The following is a 19,742-nucleotide window of genomic DNA, read 5'->3' as shown; positions in this document are numbered from 1 at the left end:
AAATGAGACTTACAAGGAACCTTACAAATTCAGACACTTGTCACAGATGCCAAACTGTAAGAGATGACATGAGTCATTTACTAAGAGGCTGTCCCAAAGCTAAAATCATTTGGATCAATTTGAAAAATCCCAATTGGTGCAAGAAGAAAACATAAAACCTTTACTAGAACGGTTAAGCTCTAACATGAAAAGTAAAAGCAAGATGACTGAAATCCAATGGGCAACAATTTTCTTGTCTGCCATTTGGAATATATGGAGAGATAGGAACAACGAAGTGTTTGAAAACCAAACTCAACTTGCATCCATTAGCACAGCCAAAATACTCTAGCAAGCTCAAGAAATCCAGGAAGCTTTTCTAAAACCCCTTCACCCAAATTATTCAGCTTCTAACTAACTGGTTTGCTCATCTTGCAGGGAAGTTGAAATTGAATATTGATGGAAGCTCTAAAGGAGATTCAGGCCAATCTGGGTATGGTGGTCTATTGAGAGATGAAGTAGGCACTTGGCTATGGGGATACCATGGCTATCTAGGGAACTGCACGAGCTCAGAGGCTGAACTTTGGGGAGTATACCGAGGTCTCACCATTATCTTGTAGAGATGAATGGCAAACATAAAACTTGAGATAGACTCCCAGCTAGCAATGCAACTTATCAAAGATGGAGCTGACAGCTCTTGCCCATATAGAGCATTGATTGAAGATGCAAACTTCATATTGAGAAGATGCAACTGCAGCATATCATATATTCCAAGAGAAACTAGCCAATGTGCTGATGCACTTGCCAACATTGGAGTAAGACAAACAGAGCATCTTGTCTTCTTAAATGAACCACCCAGTTCTATCCTATTTGTCCTAGTTGCAGACATGGTGTCTGCTAGTTCTAGGAGGTTCTAATTTTCCTTTTGTTTATTTGCTTGTACTAAACTCTTAACTATGTTATCCTTTCATTTGAATTAAAAAAAAGAAAAAGAAAAAAAAGATATGACTAATAATACATGAAGTTTGTGTTTGGCTTAAAAATTTGAGAAGGAATTTAAAAAATGAAATAAAATAAAATAAGAGAAATGTGAATAAATATCTTTCACTTAATTTCATACACCTTTTCTTTTTTAATTTTCAAATTTTTCTCTTAATTCATGAACCAAATATAGTCCAAAGAGGCCCACATGTATCCGTGGTACAAATGGCCAAGCATGTGATGAATGACGAGTCTGATTGCCATTTTCAATTTTATCTCCAAAGCATTGTTAATTCTACTTATATTAAAGATAATTATTGGCTGCCTCAAAAAAAAAAAGAGATAATTATTGGGATAATAATCAATAATGCAGAAGATGAGTTTAATTAGATGCTCAATAGATTGCATCATTAAATTTGTGAGTAATGAATTTTTTGAGTCACTTCAGCAATAGTTTTTTTTTTTTTTTTAAGACAAAAAATTGTGAGTCATCATACCTTCTGCGGGTCCTGATTCCAAGATAATCGATTGACATCCAAATTTAATCCAACTCAAAGAAAAAGATCCCCCATCGGGGTAATAATGGGTTCCAAACCCACTCCACAACAAGGGTTATAGAACCTTACGACAAGAGTACAATACATTCACTACAGGAAAAAACACTTTTCGTGACCAACATTTCTGGTCGCAGAAAGGTCAAATCTGGTCGCTAATAGTTTTTAGCGACCAAAAAAAGTTGGCCGCAATTTGGTCGCCAAAAGTCCGTCACAGAAGGTTTTTGGAGACCAAAAGTGAAGTTGGTCGCGGAAAATCATCATTTGCAACAACATTCTTTGGTCGCGGAAGGGGCTTGAATTTGTCAAAATTGATCCTATTGCGACTAAGAATTTGGTCGCTGAAGATAACCATTTGCGACGAAAATATTGGTCGCAGAAAGTGGACTTTTGGCTACCAGAATAATTCTAGTCGCAGAAAGTGAGCATTTGCGACGAAGTTCTTGGTCGCGAAAAGTGGACTTTTGGCGACCAGAATAATTCTAGTCGCAAAAAATTGAGCATTGGCGACGAAGATTTTGGTCGCGAAAAGTTGATTTTTGGCGACTAGAATTATTGTAGTCGCAGAAAGTGAATATTGGCGACGAAGATGTTAGTCGTGAAAAGTTTTGGCGACCAGAATGTTGTTGGTCATAGAAAGGACAATTCCTAGAACCTTATTGCGACTAAAAACATATTGGTCGCAAAAAAACTTTTAATTTCAAAATTGATTCTTTTAAATATAATGCTAAATTTTTTGTAATACCTATAATACATTTGCAATTAATACATAATTCATGTCCATCCAATCAATTTTAATATACCAATCCAATCTAAAAAAAAAAAAAAACATCAATTATAAAGTCAAAATAATAATTAATATATTTACAACCACCTGTCAATATCAACACATTACATGCCCAAAATAACCATCCATCCTTAGTAATTAATATATTTACAACCACCTGTCAATATCAACACATTACATGCCCAAAATAACCATCCATCCTTAGTAATTAATATATTTACAACCACCTGTCAATATCAACACATTACACGTCCAAAATAACCATCCATCCTTACAATAAATTCACCACATCAAAAAATATTTAACAAAACATCAAAGATTTCAAATGCATGTCATATTTGTCCGATGCGAAGTATCTCAAAAACTCCACATATATATATGCACAACTTAGAATTAATGCATCGGCAAACTCAGATCCATAAACATGCATGACTACGCCTTTAGCTAGCTAGCTACCTGCAAAAAAAAAAAAAAAAATTGAAGAAAGTGTTGTTAATAATAATATATTTGTTTACATTTCTAAATAAAAAAAAAAAAAAAAAAAAAACCACAACACCACCACATTATTACCATCCTTACAGTTCGTGTATTATCTCCTCCATCACTAGTTCAATCCCTAACTATGTAAATAGAATTATTATCCATGTATAGATTGTAAGTAGAATATTCTGTTAAGTCAACATTGTAGGGACAACTGTAATGTGAATCAAAATATTATGAATGGATGCCAACACGACAGTCATAGATCAACTGTCAAAATCAGATCTATGAGCTGATAAATTGAAGCAAATCCCAGAAGTATTCACAAACCATCAAAAGCAATAGTACTTACTCATCAAAAGAGTCGTATCCACTACCATTGCCCTGCATTTGTCTCATAAAGTGTTCAAACTGCTCAAAGCGTCCTTCATATGATTGAATTATCCCTTTCAGTGATGCTACCTCTTCTTTAAGGCCCTTAACCTCTTCATCACGTGCTTGTGACCTAGTTGTAGAATTGAATGCAGAAGACGGCTTTGGACCAACCCCGAAACCTCTCAAATACCCTGAACGCTTCCCAAGGACTTGAACAGTAATTTCCTCCTGTGTTAGCGGGGTTGCTCCAGGCTGTGAAGATTCCTCACGAAGTTGGTCCATCTTTTCCTGTTTGTGTTAAAAAAAAAAAAAAGAAAAAAAAAAAAAAGATCAACAGTTATCCTATTTTACAAGTACACTAACTAGTTAAGCATTATATAGGACTATGAATAACAAATATAATGAAGGTATACTTACATATAACTCCGCACAAACTGGTTCAATCCAATCTTTTTTTTTTTACTCCAATGTGAGGTCTTGAAAAAATCTACAATGTGAGGCTCCTTTCCAGTTTCAATTCCCTACATGAAACATATAAAATGCAAGCTTAGTAATATTGTTAATAAAAAAATTGCAACATTAACTATAAGTTTTAAAACAAAAAATAGGTTACCTCAATTGAGATTGCTGCTGAAAATGACCTTGAACCCATGGTGTGATTATAGGGTAACTTTTTCCTGTTGGCTATATTTCTTGTTGACCGTTTCTACAATGCAATAGAAATATTAACTTAAAAATCAATATCCAAGCATGGTTCCTATATCTTTCCCTCCATCTCTGCAATTTCCTTACTCTGTCTCATATATAATTGTATATTATTTGAATTTCAAAGAAACTTGGGACCTTTGAGTTATTCATTGTAGTGCAATTAAAAGAAACATCCATGGCTGTTAAGTTAATTACCTTGTGTGTGTCACCAAGAAACACTTCATTAATCATGTATCTCCAATCTTCTTCGCTCACCCCAACAAATGGTTTACTATAAGGATCTGTACCTTCTTTCACCAACTCTTTGTAATGTTCATGCATATGATATCGCCAGCCTTTGAACAAATGTGTGGCTTTTGTGTCAATGATTTCTTGTGGAAGTGGACTCTCATCATATCCTTCAATCTCAAACATATCCTGTCCCAATTAAACATAAAATGAAAATTAAACATCTTATATATTAATTACTTCAATCTCAACAACTATAAAAATTAAATTACCCGCAAGGATTGTACAATAGCTGCTCGAATGACTGGTGGAACGTCCTCCCAATTTTTTGTTCCTTGCAATAGGGCTTGCAATCGAATTTGTGCCCCCAATTCGTTAGCAGCCTTGGTGGCATTAAGCCCCACAAATGTCCTCCTTTCAATAGAAACTCCAATAAAAAGCTTCTTCCCACCATGTTGGCTGATGAGTTTACTACTGTTCTTACCCCTAGTTGGACCTCGTACTCGCTTTACAGATGGACCTATATTATAAACACAAAATGAAACACTATTATAGGCTGCTGCTAAATAGGTTGCTGTTGCTGTACATCAGATGAAATATATTAGAGAAATTTTCTTTTAACAATTATCTAATGAAATAGTCTTATTGTCGAATCATGTAAAAATATATTCTTATAAATTTTGTCATGCTAAAACCCTACTCTGACTAAATTGTAGTTCACTATGTGAATTTTTTTCCCCTCCCAAGGAAGCAGAAAGATTTAGCTTCTTAACTTCTTTAACTAACTGCAGCAACCTCCAGGAACTGGACATAGGCCTTAACAGGTTCAAAGGTGAATTACCAACTTTGATTGCTAATTTTTCAACTACTCTTCAACAGCTGATTGCAGGAGCAAACCAGATATCAGGAACCATCCCTGAAGGAATAAAGAATTTAATTGGCCTGACATGGTTGGTAATCTCCATGAACTCAATCACAGGAGAAATTCCAGTGGGTATTGGCAAACTCGAAAGATTGGAGGATCTTCGCCAGTTTGATAATAGAATTTCAGGGGAAATTCCAGCCGATCTTGGAAACACAACACAGTTGGGTCAATTGTATTTGCACACAAATAATTGAGTGGCAGCATTCCTCCTAGTTTGGGAAATTGTCGACTAAAGACTTGGAAGAAGCTCTCCAACCACGATACCTGTGGATGAAAAGTTCAGAAAGTTCTCTTATGCAGAGCTTCTCCAAGCAACTAATAAATTCTCGTCCACCTAATTGATTGGCGAGGAACATTATGGTTCTGTCTATAAAGGGGTTTTGGGCAGCGATGGATTGACTGTGGCTGTGAAGGTGCTCAACCTTACAGAGAAAGGAGCTGCCAAGAGTTTTGTGGAAGAATGCAATGCTTTGAGAGGTATCCGACATCGGAACCTCATCAAGATAATCACTACTTGCTCGAGCATCGATTCCAAAGGCGATGATTTCAAGGCGATAGTTTTCGAGTTCATGCCCAATGGAAGCCTCGAGGAGTGGCTACACCAAAGTGAAGATGAGCAAGACCACCAAAGAAGTTTAAGTCTTACTCAGAGACTAAGAACAGCGATGGAGGTAGCATCTGCACTACAGTATCTTCAGCATCACTGCCAAGCAGCACTTATTCATGGTGATCTGAAGCCGAGTAATATTCTGATGGATCATGACATGACTGCACGCATGGGTGATTTTGGAGTAGCACATCTATTATCTGATCATAGCCTACCCATCATAGCCTACCCACTAGTTCTCAAAATAAAATCAGTTCAATTGGGATAAAAGGAAATGTTGGCATTGTTGCTCCAGGTAACTAAGTGCATCTTTCTCCAGCCCATATATTTATTGGGGATGCTAATAAATTCATCTTTCATGTTGGAGATGAAATATCAAGATCATTCCTAGTTTTTGAAGCCTAAAATCTTTGGGCAATTAACATGATTTGTTATGATTCTTTGCCACAGAGTATGGAATGGGCAGCAAGGCATCCATGCAGGGAGATGTATGGTATGAAATATCAAGCTCGGTTTTATTCTTTGGTTTTAAACCATGGGTTAACATGTCATTCATAATTGAGCTGAGTGTTGGGCCTACAAAAAAATTTGGCATACAAAGACATTATAATAAATTACTTTATATAAATACATATATAGAATAGAAAAATAAGAAAACTGGCATGTGATTAGAGAAGCGCAATTTCGATGGCCTAAAGTTGTTATTGCCTCCCCAAGCGAAGGTATTGACAGTCAATCAACAGTTCCAAGATTCAACTCAAATCATTGCCAGGCCTTGTAACATTCGCACACACTAGATAGAAGGTATGTAAAACCCTTTATGATAGAAGTTACCCAAAACAATACATGAAATTATGTAGGAAAATTAAAGACGAGAGAGGAAAAGATCTGTGCGTTTCCTGGTGTGGAAAACGTGAGAGAGATCTCATTGCCTTATATAGACAATCAAATATCTATTCATGAAAAAACACACCTCTTGGTTAAGGTATGTTTCTCATTAGATAAAACTCTTGGCCAAAGAACTGATACCCAATAACGGTTAAGAAAACAAATAATAAATAAAAAAATAAAAACAAAAACAATTTAAAAATTGTAGCCACGCTACAATGCGGGACAAGCACATATACTAAAAATACACAACTAAGTGGAAGTTTTGAAACTTTCTATTCACGTTCCAACAGGGCCAACAATCAACAAGGCCTAATGAATTGACATTGCTAGATCAAGCTCATATTTATATGATGACATGCAAGAGAAACAATTTACTCCAAATTGATGTGCGATATGTGAATCATACAAAGATCTGTGAATCCAGAAAAGACATGAGTTTTCCAATTGTGTCTTCAGATATTTTGATGAAGTAGAGATCAAATTCTGAGAGAAATATATGTTGCATATGAGATTTGGTGCAGTAAAATTAGTTTTTCTTCTTGTCTTTACTATGTTTTGGTTCTTACTGGCATTCTTTTCGGCTTGCATCCTGTGAATGTGACCAGCATTTTTTTTAATTTTTTTTTTTACTTGGGGAGGGGTGATTTAATCCCTTTGGCAATGGACAAAAAGAGGCGATTCACTTCAGAGGGTTTACTGGTGGATTCCATTTTATTATTTAATATGGTATTTAGAGGATTCCCATCTAGATATTTTACTTATTCTTTCTCAACAGAGTGTCTTCAGATATTTTGATGATTTCTCAAGACTTGGTGTTTGTCTCCTCTGAATTGTCTTAAGAAGATTATCAGCAAACAACTTGTACAATAAGATATCCTCCTGCCTAGTTGGCCCAGTCCTTATAATTTTTGCAAATATACAAGCGCTTGTGTTGGCAAATGTATTTTCATAGTATGTAACTGAAATTTAAAATGTGAGGATGAAGCCAGTCCCCTGAACACTACTGTTTGTGTTCATTGCCCTTCTTTTCTATGAGTCTACTGGTCAATATCAAAATACACATGAAAACCCTGTGATATTTGTTGGTAAGTAAACTATGCTAACTAACAAAATCATGCACAATTGGAAAATAATTATATGAGTTCTGATGCAATAATTTGAAATATTTCATCGCAGTTGTGTTCAAAAGGTTGTCCTTAGTTTCATCTTGACTTAGTAGCATTTCCCCTTGAAATGAGTTTCGTTAATTTACAAAAAGGACAGCACCAGCTGACAAGCAGTTGAAGATACACTGTCTGGATTACTAAACAATAAATGCCTTGCACTCTTTATTGACTAATTGTCTCTCACTTTATCTTTTAGGTGCCGTTTGTGACTTCAAAGATCTCTTTTTTCATTGTCTCTCACAGATTGTCTCTCACAGAGTCATACTTCAATACTAACAAATTTTTAATCATAATCACTCAAAAAAGAGTAAGCATGTAGTAACTACTCAACATTGATTACATTTTCAGGAGCAAAAAACAAATTGTTCTATACAAAGGATGAAACACTTACCAATATCAACTGTTTGCGAAGATGGAGATGCATCCACAGGAGATAGACTTGCAAATGCATCCACAGGAGATGCAGCTGGGAGCTCAACCAGGTTTTCCTCTGACATTGAGGTCGTCGACCTCCTCTTAGTGGCTTGCCCAGGTGGCATCTATGTAGTCTTTGTATCTAACAAATGAATTGTAAGCAACCAAAAGTAAAAATTTAAAATGCATGACAATTTATGAAATTATAAGATAACCTAATAGTGTAATATTAGAACCACATTACAAGTCAAGAAATTGTCAACAAAAAAATTCATTACAATTTGGATCATCACTAAACATGTCTTCATTTTTTTTATCAACAAACAAAATAAGATTATATATAATGAACACAAATACATCAGGAGCATAGCTATTAAAACCAAACAAACTTGGCGCCAATGAACTAGCCCAAACATTTGCTACTAATATAACCGTTGGTGAGAAACCAACAAGAAGAAAACCAACAGGAAAACAGAGGAGAAACCAGTAGGAAGCATAAAAAATAGATTCAAGCAGCAGCCGCATTTCAGCATTACACCAGCAGATTCAAAACAGATTCAGCAGATTCAGATTAATAAACAGATTCAGACAGATTCAGCAGCATCACCAAACAGAAGAGAAAAAAAAACATAGAGCACTTCAGCAGCAGCACACAGAGGAGACAGTAAAACAAACACAGCTTCAAACAGATTCAGACAGATTCCGATGTTTCCAAATGGACCACAATGAAGCAATAGGTACAACATTCCAGACTTGTTGTAACTAAACATGTCTTCATTAACAAGTGCATGCCATTACAGTCAAGAGCATTACAATGAAAATGACTTGATAATGCAAAAAATAAAGGATATTACAATCAAGGCTCTATATCATCATCTGTATCCGAGTTACTATGACTATGAAATTCATCTTCATCATCACTAGGATCATTTGAATGTTGATCATTATCATCACAGAAAAAATCATCTCTGTTTGGACCCTCTACATGTACACTTGTACTAGATTGCAGAACCACTTGACTTGGAATAATATTAGGTGCAATATCAGTCCTACGTAAAGTGTTGCTAATGGAATTTGCAATGCTGATTTGGACAATTTCAGTGGTCTCGTCCTGCTGGAACACATCATTCGGAATAGGCAATTCATTATCATCGGGATCTACATCCTCAAGCTCCGGCACATTCCATATTCCTCGACGTTGAAATCGCTCTACGACTTTCCAATGTTCACCTAATTTGGTATCATTGACATAAAAAACTTGTTGCACCTGGCTTGGCAAGACAAATGGGTCATTTTGATACCAACGGCTTCTTACATCAATGGTTGTCAAATGTGTTTCAGTGCGAAATGTTCTGTTGCTACCAGTGTTAAACCATTCGCATTGAAACAACACAACTCGATGCCCGAACATGTATGTCATTTCCCAAACTTTAGTCAACTGACCATAGAAATCAATTGACATACCATGATGATCCCCTTGAACAACCAACCCACTATTTTGACTTTTACGACGGTTGTCTCGCTCTTTCGCGTGGAATCGAATGCCATTACAAATACAACCTGAATAAATATTCACCATTGGACTAGGACCATTAGCTAATGACCACAACTCATCAGTTGCTTCCAATGATCCTTCAACTCGTAATTGATTTATCTACATGAACATGTGACAAGGATGCATGATGTTAATATCAATCTACGAACAGTGAATTATGTTTATGATGAGAGGTTACATATTATCTATGTATCTTATATATTACCCGCTCTTTGAACCACCTAGGAAATTCTTCTTGTCGTTGTCTTGTAATGTCATGTACATTTGCATTTTGTAACTGATTCTTGTGTTCTCTACTTGAAAAATCAAATGTGAATAATTAGTACTTGAGTGTGATCATAATGAAAAGCATTTTGCATAGACTTAACTAAATGAGAACATACTCTAGATATTCATCAATTTCAGGACTATTATACAAGATAAACCAATGAGCCACTTTTCTTTCATTCTCAGACACGTCAACTGCCCTTTGAGTGAGCCCAAAAGTACGGAATTTTTGTGAAAAAACCGAATGCCCTGAGCCAACATCACCACCATCTTCATTTCTTTCCTCTCTGTTAAATACGGTTTCAATCCCACCAAGATACATAGAGCAAAAAGTTAGGCATTCTTTGACAATGTACGCTTCTGCAATTGAACCTTCTGGGTGAGCTCGATTTGCTACATACCCTTTCAAAATCCCGAGTAATCTTCAACAAATAATAGGAAATTATTACATAAACCATATATATGGGTATACTATAATATTAAAAAAAATATAATTTCACATCAAAGAGCATAAAAATACCTTTCGATAGGGTACATCCATCGATATTGCACTGGCCCTCCAAGAATGGCTTCGCGAGGCAAGTGAATAGCTAAGTGAACCATCACATCAAAGAATGCAGGTGGAAAATTTTATTCTAGCTTGCAAAGTATGAGTACTATGCTCTCTTGTAATTTTTTCAAATCATTCACCCTCACTGTTTTTGAACATAACTGTTGAAAGTAATTTCCCAACTCAAACAATGCAATAGAAATGTCCTTGTTAAGATACCCACGCATTCCAATAGGAAGAAGTCGTTGTATAAGGACATGGCAATCATGGCTTTTCAAACCGGATAACTTGCCGCCCTTTGTGCTCACACACATAGAGATGTTTGCTGCATACCCATCAGGATACCTAATCGATTTTAAGAACTCACAAAAACCTTGTCTTTCCTTTAGGGACAATGTGAACAATGCAATGGGCTTTTCAAAGGACCCATCCGCGTGCCTCTTTAAGTGCAAATCCTTCCTAATTTTCATATCCTCTAAATCCATGCGTGCTTTTTTCGTATCCTTGTTCTTTCCATCAATGCTCAACAAAGTCCTAATTAAATTATCACATATGTTCTTCTCTATGTGCATGACATCGAGGTTATGTCATAACTTGAGTGTCTTCCAGTAAGGCAATTCGAAAAATATGCTTTTCTTTGTCCAATTCAAGACGGTATTTTCATCCCTTTTTCTTTTTTGGTTGCTTGGATGCTTCCCAAATGGTTTAAATGTTCCTGAATCCAATTGATTTAAAATTTGTTCCCCTGACAACTCTGAAGGTCTTGCTCGATCATCTGCCTTACCATTAAAGAGCTTACTTCTTCGCCAAGGATGGTCTTCAGGTAAGTATCGGCGAGCACCAGTGTATCCTATCTTACTTCTTAACCGTTGTGATGATGCATTCTCATTACAATTGGGACAAGCCAAATATCCTTTTGTACTCCACCCTGACAAGTTACCATATGCAGGGAAGTCATTAATAGTCCACATAACAGTTGCATGCATTCGGAAACTTGCCCCAGTTGAGGCATCACAAGTAACTACACCATCTTCCCATAACTCCTTCAACTCGTCAATTAATGGCCTCAAGTAAACATCAATATCTCTCCCGGGTGCTTGCGGTCCAGGAATAAGCAATGACATCATGGAAAATGGTTGCTTCATACACTTCCACGGTGGTAGGTTATAAGGCATAACTACCACAGGCCACATACTATATGAGTTGCTCAAATTTCCAAAAGGGTTGAAACCATCGGTGGCCAACCCTAACCTCACATTACGTGGTTCTTGGGCAAACACAGCATGTTGCCTATCAAAATCCTTCCACGCCTTACCATCGGCTGGATGCCTTAAGATGCCATCATCAACACATTTTTCTTTATGCCATCGCATATCTCCAGCTGTTTTTCTCGACATGTATAATCTTTGCAACCTTGGTGTCAACGGAAAATATCTCAAAATTTTATGAGGTATCTTCTTACCTTTGCCATCATTCATTTTGTATCTAGGCTTCTTACAAATCGAACAATTTTCTAAATTTGCATTTTCCTTCCAAAAAAAAGCACAATCATACTTACATGCATGAATAGGCACATATCCTAAACCCAAATCACGTAAAAATTTCTTCGCTTCATAAAGGGTCCATGGAACCTTTTGATCACTTTCTGGTAAAAGGTCTTTCAATACGCCTAACAACATGTCAAAAGACTTATTGCTCCACTTGTTTAAAACTTTTATATGAAGCATCTTAACGACAAATGATAACAAAGTAAACTTCTGACAGCCAAGGTATAATGGACGACGAGCATCCTCTAACAATTTATCAAAGTTTCGTCCATCTTCTCTTTGCTCATTATCATTCTGCTCACCCTCTTCATCATCATCAAAAATATGCGCCATGTGACAGTCATCTAACATATCATACAATTCATCTTCAAAGTGAAGGCATTCATTGGTTGTCCCTTCATCACCAACACCTTCAATGTCATTGTCATTATTCCACACACGAGGTTGATTGACAGAAACAGTTTCCCCATGGTGCACCCAAGTCTTGTATGAAAGTGATATCCCTTTTCAGACCAAATGATATTCCACATCCTTAAAGGTATGATGTTCAAAATTTAGGCAATCCATACACGGACAACGAATTCTATTATCTACGCCAACATTTGTCATTGCAAATTGGAGAAATGACTTAACCCCTTCTCTATACTCCGAACTCAATCTATTCCTAATTGACATCCAACTCTTGTCCATATTTGGTGACCTACAAAGTGAAGATTATGTTAGGTGAATAAAGCAAAAACCAATTAACTAAAAATGAATTTTATTCCTATTTTGGAGGTTAATTTTGTTATAAGGTGAAAAAGTTATTTATACGCTTTAGGCAAGCATCAAATCTCGCATTCCTTCCTATATTATTCAACTATAATAGTTATTGATTCCATTATGGTTGTTTTAGTATTCAATAAGCATAATATTGAACACTACTGCTGCTGCCAAGAAAAGAAGAAAAAAAAATATTAAGAACCAACAATAAGTTGCTGCTGCAGCATGAAGCTGCTGCTACAGCACAAAGAACCAAATTATATTAACTGAAAAAATAATATTTTCTACTTTAAAAAAAGAAAAAATATTTTACAGATTAAAATTTTAAGGGCATCATCATTCTATCATCTGCATCACCACCTAATACAATTAAAGTCATAATGAATGCTCATCTGCATCATATATTTGACAGATTTGTAATTAACGTTCAAAATATATCCTGAATAGTTATTTCCCAAAATATATATATATATATATTGCAAGAAAACAAACAGAATGGAAGACAAGATCGGTTTCTATCTCATTTTTTATTTTTAATATTAAATTGGTGGTTGATAGGCAATCATCAATCAAGTTAACCAACACCCGCGATCTAGTTATTGAAGATTTCGCCACTGCCCAATGGGAAATAGTTGCAAATAGAAAAGAGATCCACACAAATGGGATCCATGAACTTGATTCTTTAAATTAATCAGTCTAATAAATCAAATACCAAACTAAAATATTTGTTTAAAACATTTTAAAACAGAGACATCTTAAAACATTTTTATAGTGCAAAAAGGATCACCTAGGACCAACACTATGGATATCCAATAGGGAGAGAGAAAAGAGAATATCCAATATATACATAAGAAAGGAATGGTGGGAATGCTTTTTAATAAAGTGTACAGATATATTGAATGAACCATATCTTCATCTTATAGACTTGTCAAATAAATTATTTGTTGTGTACAATTTATAGGATTATTTGTTTTTTTTTTTTAAAGAAATTATCGATGTGATAATTTTTTTTTACAACATAGGAGGTAAGAATAAGTTAAATAAATTAAAAACATCTAATTATTAAATTGTTAAAAGATTAATGTTGCATTTTGATGAGCGGATTAAATGATGATATATGATGTTTGGTGGAAATCAAATTAATAACAACAATTAGGTAAGTGAGATAAGCTTTTTCAAGTTTTTGACTTTGATTTCCTACTATAGATTCATTGGCCTAACTACCATGGGATACTATATTTCTTTCAGTTTCTCCTAGTGTTTGTTTGTTCAACTAGAGATGATGGTTTTTCTAAACTTCCCACCCAAAACAAAATAAAATAAAATAAAATCTTATACAGGTGAAGATATCTCATCACATATATCTTTAATATTTTCCTGAGAACACCTGCATGTGTTTGGGTTCAAGGAAAATATTTGGAATTTCTGACAAACACTATACTTAGGTTCTTGATAGACACTGTAATCTTCTCCTTCTCTATTCATCTACTTTTTTTTCTTTTCTTTTTTCTTTTTTTAAATTCACTTGCACATGTTTGGGTTCAGGGAAAATCTTTGGAATTTGTCACAAGCACTACTTGGGTAGTACTTTTTTTCAAAGATTGATCACTACTCCAGTATGAATGCAACACTGTATTCAGTGGACTTCTATAAATAAGACTAATATGTCCCTAGAGTAACTCTTGATCATCGGTTATAATAAAATGTCATTGTTCACATCCTCGCCTAAAATTCCTATATGTATATAGTGAAATAATTGTTTGAGACTTCCTTTAATATGAATGCAACACTGCATTTTGAGCACTTATAAAATGACTTATCTGTCCCTCAATACTCTTAATTGTCAATTATACTCACCTAAAATTCCTATATGTTTACAACGAAATGTCATTGTCCATACTCCATATCCTTACCTAGAATTCCCATGCACACAGCTAGCTTCCTACAGTTCCAAGATCAAGATTAAAATAATAATAATAATAATAATAATTGTGTTTGAATTATAAATTTGAGTAAAAATTTGGGAGAGGAAAAAAAAACGTGAGAAAATATAAATAAAATATAAGCGAAATTTTTTCTCTATATTTTTTAATTTCTATAAAAAATTCATGATCCACACAACCTACAATTGATTGTGGAGGCAATCCTTATCACTTGTTTTTGAAATGTAAGTCACATCTTATAGAATGCAAAGTTCTCAATTAGCTGGAAAGAAAGAATAGGTAACAAGTCGAGTTTAGAACGAGTTTATAGTAAATTGTCAAATCAAAATTAAATACTATTTATTTGGGTGTTTTCTATAAAAATATTGATTGCAGACTTATGATCAAATGGTTCACACCTCTCTATTTTCAACAGTTGGATTTAAACTAATTATCTAAGTTATTGATTATAACCACATTTAGGTATAATCGACCACTGCCCCATCTGGTAGTAGGTGTTAAGACATATAGAGTAAGGGAAAATTCCCACCAATAATTCGAGTTTGTTTGGCAGTGTTTTCGTTTATTTTGTTTTTGTTTTTCATATCTTTGGAATAAAAAAAATAACAAAAATAATTTCAAAAAACTCCATTATTTTCTTATCATTTTTATTTTTGTACAAAATTTGCTTTCCTAACTTTTTTGTGCTTCTTAAAAAATAAATATCATAGGTGTTTTTTAAAAATAATTCGTCAAATAAATTCTTTATCCTTTCTAAAAAATTAAGGGTTAATTACACCTTTTACGCTGCAGTTTTACCCAAATTTTACTTTAGTCTCCTCTATTGTTTTAATTTGAATAATTTGTTCTCTATAATTTAAGTCTAGTTCGGTTCTCCTATCTAAATTTTTGTTAATTTTGTCTACGTATACACCTTAGAAAATTAACAAGTGTCCCAAAATTATTAATTTTAACTTTCAATTTAGATGGAAGAGAAGAGTCAAATTGAAAAAATAAAAAATTAGCAAGGGTCTCAAATTTGTTAATTTTAACATCTAATTTAGATGGAACAACCAAATTGAAACATTAAAAAGTTGACAAGTATTCTAAAATTGTTAAAACCTCCAATTAAGACAAAAGGACCAAATTGAAGCTAAATTTAAAATATAAAGACCAAATTGTTCAAATTGAAATTATAGGAACTAAAGTAAAATTTAGATCAAACTAGAAGGTGAAAAGTGTAATTAACTCAAAAATTAAAATTGTTTCAAAAAGAAAAAAGAAAAAAAATAACAAACAGAGGAGAAAATTTTCAGGAAAAAAAAAAAGAAAGTATGAAAATCAAAGAAAAATGACAGAGAAGCACAGATCGATTACAAATCAATCAGAAATTCTATGTATGAAAATCAAATGATAGAGATTAAAAAAAATCAGAAAGTATATATGAAACTCAAATAATAGAGATATAGATATAGACATAGACATAGATATAGACATGAACAGATCGGAAGCGAGGAGTTGCAACGATGAAAAAGGATGGTCAATCGATCGATTATATATATATATATACATGAACAGAGAGAGAGATTGAGAGAGAGAGAGACACTAACCTGGTAAGTACAAGGTGGAGGCGAAGATGAAGAGCGGCAAACCCAGGGGACGAAGTGAGGAGATGGTGGGTAGGGTTTGATGAACCGATCGGAAGCTCAAGGAAACAGGAAACTTTTTTTTATTAAGGAAGAGGGCAACAATGAGGGAAGGAAGAGGGCAACAATGAGGGAAGATCAAGGCTCAGAAACATATTTTTTATTTAAGAATCTCAAAACGACGTGAGTGTGTATCATTTTTTGTTTTTGTGACCAAAATCTACTGGTAGCCAAAAGATTGATGTCCCGCCCTTTTTATTTCGCACTCCCGCCATCACTTTTGGCGACCACATTTTGTATTTGGTCACAAATATTTAACTATTAGCCACCAAAAAAATGTTGGTCACTAAAACACCATCATCCGTGACCAAAATAAATTTTGGTGGCAGATTACCATACTTTTTGTGACCAACTAAAAATAGGTGGTCACTAAAGGTGTTTTTTCTTGTAGTGATTGTCTAAAAACTTATGCACCCCCAAGTGACAACCTAGACAACTTGCGTGCAAAAAGTCCAAAAAACACTGGACCACCATCCCCGGTGGTGAGTCACTTCTCAGTAGTTACTGGTCACACTTTACCTAAGTAAAATATTAGTATTAAATTTCAATTATAATACAAATTCAAAAAATTTATTTAGAAATTATTTAAAGATATCATATGTCATTCAGATTTATTCTATATATGAATTTTACAATACGTACTACACATTATCATTCTTGGCACAAATCTAGGACTCTTTGGGCCCCTAGATTTTCTGATAAAATTAGACAAAAACTCTCCTATGAGAGTTTCAAACCTCGGCTTCTTTAGTTCTTGTCAGTTGTATGTAACATTGGTACCTTACTTCCATTTAGCAACAAAACATGCACTACATACAGTAATATATGTAACAATACTGCTTATCATGCTAACTTATATGCATGTGAACAATAAGGCCTCGTTTGGCATGTAACAGTTTTAGCCTAAAAGTCAAAAAAAATTACTAAAAAAATTCAAAAAGTCTATAATATATACTAAAAAGTGAAAGATTGCATTTTCACTTAACTTTTTTCACATCTTTTCATAAAAAATCAAAAATTCATTCCAAAATATTAGTTTTTTTTATCTCAAATTTTAGCCAAAAAATCAAAAAGTTACTAAAATAGCATGTTCCAAACGAGGCCTAAGACCTACGTGCAATATTTTGAGGTGAATTGTAGGAGTTTCAAATTGTTCTTCCCTTATTTCTTCATTATGTAATATTCTCTTTGATATGGCTTGTTATCAATTTCCACTACTACCCTATCTTTCAATTGATCTTAGAAATTTTCATATAAAGAACAAACTGAAAAACTAAAGTAGCAAAAACAAACATAGTTATTTACTCAAGTATAAATCCCCAAATGGTAAGGCATCACTGACTACATTAAACACATAGCTTAAACATTATAGAATTCTCAAAAAAAAAAAAAAAAACAAAAAACAAAAAAACAAAACAAAACAGAAAAACACAGTATTATAAAAGCTTTAGAACAAGAAGCAGCTTACAAAAGGCACATATGTTCCAACATGTAGAACATGCTCAAACAATGGATAGGCTTTCATAGAATTCATAAACATACCTAAAAGCATATGCACAAGAAATGTGCTTGTAACTAGGACATTCATAAAACCAATTCGGTAATCACAAAGCACCTTCACTGTCTTGCACTTTAGATTATAATAAAAATTTTGCCAGGAATAGATAACACTAACGTAAAATCTTTTTCATTTGCTTCCTTCACACCATATAGCATAGCAATTTTCCTAATGACAGACAGTTCACACATTTGTCTGCTTCTCTCTATCTCAGGAAAAAGAGATAGTATGGGTCTAAGATTGACCTGGTACTTTTCAATCCAATAACAGTAGTCCCTCTCCATCTCAAAAATTCTGAATCCCATATCATATCACTAACAAATCTGAACAAGAAGTAAATGGCCACAACATTCTCCAAAAACGCTCTCCTCGGAGAGAATTTTAGGGTTTGAAGGTAATGGAGTTAATATTAGCTTCTCGGCATCAACATCGAATCAAATGTAAATGTTATCATAAAAAAGCATGACCAGCCATTCATAATGGTTTCTTTAAAAATAATCTTTTAGAACAACTTAACCAAGAAATAGGAATAGCCTCTTCCCATAATGGTTTCTTTGTGATGACAGAAGAACACAATCCAGTTGATGAATGTCAACATAACTTTATGATTGGACTAGAATTTAATACCACCCGATACAGTTATATTAATTGGTTTCCAGCTAAAAATAAGATAACTCAATGTATATTATGTAGTGTAACTTATTGTACAATTTGTTTAGAAAAAATGAATATGACACATAAAGTAACAGTCAAAAATAAAGAGGAGATGTGAGTAGATCATATTCTAGAAAATAGAGAATTGCGACTACGAATTAGAGAATTAGAGATACAAGTCAAAGAACTTTAACTACAAATACATGAGACCGAAAAATAAAACTTACCTTGACAAAGAAATTTTAACATTAGAAAATAAACAACTTAAACAATAGTTAGAACAATTTCAAAATAAATACCCCTTGAGGAACATATGCACTCTTTAGAATTAGTTAACCTAGTTGATTCTTAACCGTTTAGTCAATATTCCCAATCACAGTCTAACAAGGCATATTTACCATTTAATTACCCTGTCATACCCAAACTAAATTTAGTTGAGATATCTTGTGTAATCAAATTCGCAGAAACAACTCGTAGTGTACATGTCATGATAGATATAGGAGCTAGTAAATCATATATCGAACAACATATAGTTCCACCCGGATGGAGTTCACCTTTAGTTACCCTAGCTTTAGTCAGCATAGCCGATGGTACTGGACAAACATATACGCATTGCATTAATAAAGCACAAACTAGTATTCATCATATAGGATCTCAAACTCAACATATCAAATGGTTCACTTTACCCCAGTTTTGGATTGGGGATGCTCGGCGAAATCATCCTTTCATCTTAGGACTTAATTTTATATTCAGTCTACAAGGTGGCATGTTCATTAGCCATAATAGCATTAGTTTCTTCGAACGAACTGTGCACACACCCACATCTTAAACCCTTAGCATAATCACCAATTCATTATAGTTGCATGTGAAGCGTGGTGGTACAATAGTAGATTTAGTTCCCGTTAGTCTTTTTTTCCTAGTAGAAATATTTTTCCTGAGTGTCACGACCTAAACCAGCCCCTATAGGTTTAGTATCGTAACCGGCTAGTAATCTTGGGATTACCAAAGGCCTTTGAACAGATTAAACAAAATATAGGGGCTAACGAAAGCAAATACAAACATATAATTTCCATAGAGCTGTATAGACATACATGGGACTAAAAATTTAAAAACTTACACACATATAAGT

At 34.2% G+C, this 19,742-nt stretch overlaps 1 pseudogene; it reads left to right on the top strand.

The window, feature by feature from the left end:
- Nucleotides 1-5,052: 5,052 nt before the first annotated feature.
- LOC145798185 (putative LRR receptor-like serine/threonine-protein kinase At3g47570 pseudogene) lies at nucleotides 5,053-5,889 on the top strand (annotated as a pseudogene).
- Nucleotides 5,890-19,742: the final 13,853 nt, after the last annotated feature.

Source organism: Camellia sinensis, chromosome 8 (assembly GCF_055761805.1).
Source record: "Camellia sinensis isolate YWXY chromosome 8, ASM5576180v1, whole genome shotgun sequence".
Classification (NCBI taxonomy): domain Eukaryota; kingdom Viridiplantae; phylum Streptophyta; class Magnoliopsida; order Ericales; family Theaceae; genus Camellia; species Camellia sinensis.
This window is presented reverse-complemented; position numbering and strand designations above follow the sequence as displayed.